Below are 5,631 nucleotides of genomic sequence, written 5' to 3'. Positions count from 1 at the left end.
CCACCAGCTGTTTGTCCCTCTGTCTTCTGAGGAGACTGACGAGCGTCAAAGCAGGACGTCTTGGCTTCAATCCAGCTTGTATCCTGAGGCTATTAGACTTTTAAACATTTCACAGTGGCTTTTTTCCTGGGCTGGGCCTGGGTTGTCTGTCGTAACAGCTAAATGCTTTTTAACCTCCAAGGACCTGGCGTCCTCATATGTGGACAACACATTTTGGGTTGTCTAGGCCACAATGGAAATTTTTAGAAGAAGAAGAACAGAATACAAGAACAGCAACAATGCAAATGTATTGAATTTGGAACATTTTTAAGAGTTTATAATGTTTGGAATACTTGTTTTAATGTATTTTTTTGTGAAGGCACATGTCTTCCTGCTCATGTCAACAGCACTTCACATGAGACACATTGTTTCAAGAGACACAATTGTTGTTTCTCATTTTGTTTTTGCATTCAGGACAAACGTTCCTGTGTTCAGGGTGTTAATAAATAGTTTTTGCAAATCATTATTCAAATGTTCTATCAAAATTATTAAACTGTCCACATATGAGGACATTCATTTTATATCACTTTTCTCAGAAACTACATAATGTAAAAAGATAATTCTTTGTTTTTACACTCATCAGGTCCCAATCAGCCCAAATAGCCCAAATAATAAAGCATGTCATGCAAGAGCTTGGGTCTTAGGAGGTTAAAGTAGTATTTAATATTGCTCTAGTTTATTATTCTTCTTCTTTTAAACTCTGGGCCTTCAGGAACAAATGTGGGTCTGTCATGTGTCACTCTCATTGGAATGACAAATAAAGAACATTAATATACAGGCAATATGGGTGAAGTGTCTTGCTCAAGGACAGTATGTAGAGGTCAGAGCTGGAGTTGAACAGTGGACTGCACAGTTGGGCTGTTGAAATTGGTAAAAACAATAACAGCTTGAAAGCACAATAAGAGTTTTTAGAATAACTTGTTGAAATGTTCTGATTCGTTTTGACCCTCAGAGATAATTAGAGAAATTTCAGATTGTATTTTTCAGTGAGACACTTTTGTTTCCTGGCTCACGACGAGGACAAAACGCACACCATTTCCATAATTAATAATAATTTGAATAAATGAACTGATTTGAATGAGTTAGCTTTATTGTGATGCAAAACTCCGCTCTGGCCTCTGAAAATGATGATAATAATAATAATAATAATAATAATAATAATAATAATAATAATAATAATAATTAGAATGGTCAGAATGCTGACCCTTCAACTGTCTACCCATTTGTAGCTATAAACATTATGTCTGTGTAATCCCTCAGTCGTCCAGGTCATTTTGTTTTTGAGTATATTGACCTCATTCGGACCTGCACACTTTTTCGTGGTGGCACTTCTGGATGACTGGGAATCACATTCATTTAAATGGAGAATTTGAGAAAAGTTTCACTGCTAAAATCTGATATGAAATAGTGTTGATTTTATCAAATATTTAATGCTCATGTGACACGTCAACACTGAGGCTTTAAAACAGCACTCTTTGCTGTGGAGATCAGCAGCTCCATGCAAATGAATGCAACCTCAACGATGATGGTGACTCCTGTCAACTTCTGGAATAAGTTGAAAAGCACTTCCACTTTTCCTCCCTCTACTTGTCAGTCTTGTTAATCTCTGGATGATTGATGGACAAATTGCAGTGGCATGCATGTCATCTTCCATAAAAGGCAGTGTATCTACAAACATTTGATATTTACTGTCTTAAAAAACATGAAAAAGTTGATTTTAAACGTTTGCAGTGGTCTAAAGTTATTCCTCACTTACCATTTACATTCTGAGCATCCTAATCAAGTTGTACTAAAGCTAACCACACTTCCAGCTCTTCCTGATTCTCAGACAATAAAACTTTATAATTAGTTGCAGACAGTACACAGTGACCTCAAGAGCTGTTTCTACAATATGTCTGTGCTGGGACAAGACACATTTTATTCAAATACATAGAAAAAAAAGGTACCGGCCCTTTAAATGCCATGATTAATAAGTACAGATTTTATATTTAAAATGATTATCCTTTTTTAAGATGGTTCTCAAGACATAGGTAACATAAGGTCGTATCTTAATAAGAACACTAAAATGATAGAAGCTCTTAACAGTTTTGAAAGTTTGAGTTTCTTTTAAAATGTGCCACTCAAAAGTTTAGGCTCAAAGATTTAACAAGAAGAAAGTGAACATGAATAAAACATGCACATTTAGAAAGGACGTGTGTATTAAAGGCAGATTACAGGAGAGTGCAGGGGCAAACATGGACTATATACATGACAAAGGGAGGTAAAAGTACACTGTGTAACATTTCTGCAGAGTACAGCACCTTCTTGTCTTCTATTGTTTTACCTGGACATCTGAATATGTAAGAAAGAAAGAGTATTTGTATATCTGAATTTGAGGTCTTTGATCCACCTACACCAAACTGTTCCTCTTAACATCAGTCTGTCCAGGGACGACAGATGGAAATGAGTGTTTTGCTATAACCTGGCACCAAACATCTTTCCTGTTTGTTAAGGTCAGTGTAATGTTGTGCACTGTCCTTGTTCAAATAAAAGCATACCGTACCATACCATACCAAACTGAGGATGTACAAGAAACACAAATGTTCAGATCCTTTCATATTTTTACATAAAGCTCCACTCACTTTAGACTCACAAAGGGAAGAGGAACACAACTTTTACTCAAGTAAGAGTACTGTTACACTGTACTGCATATTACTGGAGTTGATCTTAAAGTATTTGATGTAAAAATTGGTTGAATTTTAAATATCTGTGTATGTATGTATGTACTGAAAATATGTTTTTCACTTATGATATTTATGTGAAGTTACAGTTAAATGAGGTAAGATTATGATTCTGAGCTTTCACATCAGCCCTGTTCATAAACTGACAATGACACACACTGTTTATGTCTCTGCAGGATCGGGCTCTACACACGAGTTCAGGTGTGATTCTAGTAAGTTTAAACAAAAATAGTAAGAGTGCAGACTCATACAGTTCCTTTGGTAAATCGAGATGATGATATAAAGGGTGAAGGTGTAGAAATAACCGGTCTGCTCGGGTCTGGTTCTGGTCTGGTTCTGGTCTGGTTCTGGTCTGGTTCTGGTCTGGTGAATGGTCCACATAGAGCAGCTCTTCAATCTTGAGCACAGAACTTCTACCACAAAATTGAGAAATAACACAAGAGACTGTCGCACACTCCAGAGAGACAAATGAAACCGAGTATGGTAGTGTCATGTGTGAGCACGGATGTAACGTCCTGCATTTGAGGGCTCAAAAAATTTCAGTTCTCACTTACACCCTATCTCCGCCCACTACTCTGTACTTATTTGAGACTGAGATATTACACTGTCAAATATATTTGCTTTTTTCACAAATAAGAAAACACTTAAAGGGCCTGTATCTAATTTTTTCCCATGTATGTGACCCAAATGTGTTTTCAGTACAGATATAAAGTATGAGCAGCTCTTCAGGTCAAAATAAGTCTGCTGTGTACAGTCTGCATCTAATTCTGGATAATTGTATTGTTTGATAATCAGGATGTGTGTGTTAGCATGCTAGTTGTTAGTGTTACCAGAGTTAGCATTACTGGTCTCTGAGAGTTGTTGAAAAGCACTTATAAACTCATTGTGGTGAATAATTAGGATGTTCTGATGCTTAAAGTAAATGAGGAATAACTTTGGACCACTACAAACTCTTTAAAAGTTGTAGTTTTTAAGACACGAAATGTCAGGTACAGTTTTTTAAGTAAAAAAAAAAAAAAAAATGGTGCTACCCATTCAAATGTGTCCATGAACCCCAAATGGTCAGAACTAACAACTAATAATCAATTTACTGTGAATTACACTGCAAAGATAGCTTCTGGCCTCACTGGCTATACTTCATTGTTCCTTATAACTCTGTCGCCATAGAAACACATTGATTATATAAATCCTTTTTACAGTTGGCTTTCTGGAATTGATGTACTATATAAAGAGGAACAAGAACAGCAGTAGAAGATAAGAACAAAATGGTGACTCACAGTGGTCATGTTTAGTCCTGGTTTAGTCCCGGTTTAGTCCTAGTTTAGTCCTGGTTTAGTTCTGGTTTAGTTCTACTTTGAGGTCTGGTTTTAGTCCTTGTTTCTGGTTGAGTCCTGGTTTAGTTCTGGTTAAGTTCTGTTAAGTTCTGGTTTATTTCTGGTTTTAACTCTGATTTAGTTATTTAATTTAATGAAAATTAATCAGAGCCCTGACAGAGTATTTGAGCATATCCTTGGCAGAAGCAGACAAAGCTCATTCTGTTGTCAAACTGTGACCTTCCAGGTAGAAAGTAGACCTGATCTGAGGAGGAATGAAATAGCAGCGTTTATGTCTTACTCTAACATACAGTAATGGAGCCGTTCTTAGCTGGATTTCATTATCAATGTCAATGAGAAAATGGATCCATGGGTTTCAGGTTAAGATAATTTTCTGTTGCCATAGAAATTAACATTTCAAAAATAAAATAATGTATCTTTTGAGTCCCGGTTCAGTCCTAGCTTAGTCCTGTTGTAGATCTGATTTAGTTCTGGTTCCATCCTCTAGTACTCTTTTGCCCTGGATTAGTCTTGGTTTAGTTATGTGCAGCCTGTCCATCGAGATTTAATCCTTATTTAGACATGATTTAATCCTGGTCCAGACCTGTTTTAGACCTGTTTTAGACCTGTTTTAGTCCTGTTTTACACCTGTTTTAGTCCTATTTTAGGCCTGTTTTAGTCCTGTTTACGTCCTGTTTTAATCCTTGTTTTCTGTGAATGTCAAATCAAGGTACGTCAGAAATAGAAATTAACAGTTCAAAAAAAAAATAAATATATATATATATATATATATATATATATATATATATATATATATATATATATATATATATATATATATATATATATATATATATATATATATATATATATATATATATATATATATATATATATATATATATATATATATATATATATATATATATATATATATATATATATATATATATATATATATATATCTTTTGAATGGTCTAAAATTGTTGCCTTTAAACATTGGTAATTTTATCACTTATATCATAATTTTTGTTTCTAGCATTCATTGATTTTGAAAGAAATAACCAAACAGTCTCCTTTTCATCTTATGTTTTAAATGGACAACAGTCACGTCTTTGGAGTTAAATGTATTCAACTTGCTGACAGTAAAGATGTTGAACTTTTGAACCAGGTTTTGTTTCATATGTATAGACCCAGTAATTACAGAGGTATTAAAGATGTGCTTGTGTCTCTATAGTTCTCACCTCTGACCCCTGTGGATCATTATGTTATAATTTACACATTTTAAATCACAATATTCATCTAAAACGACTTAATAAAATAAAGAAATCTGCTGACTTCCACATTAGAAAACTGCATTGCGCAATGGGAGCTGACGATGTTGTAAACATCATCACAACAAAGTGCCGTTAAGCGGTCGGTGCCCCCTATGGATAGCTGCACATCACACTAGTGGAAAGCACTTTTTTTTTTCATTTGTACCAAAATGACTCAATGCTGCTAAATCCTAAAAAGAAAGTAAAACTGGAGAAGGAAGTACCTCACACTGGGCGTGTCTG

Source organism: Periophthalmus magnuspinnatus, chromosome 20 (genome assembly GCF_009829125.3).
Source record: "Periophthalmus magnuspinnatus isolate fPerMag1 chromosome 20, fPerMag1.2.pri, whole genome shotgun sequence".
NCBI lineage: Eukaryota > Metazoa > Chordata > Actinopteri > Gobiiformes > Gobiidae > Periophthalmus > Periophthalmus magnuspinnatus.
The sequence above is the reverse complement of the archived record's forward strand: the minus strand, read 5'-3'. Positions refer to the sequence as shown.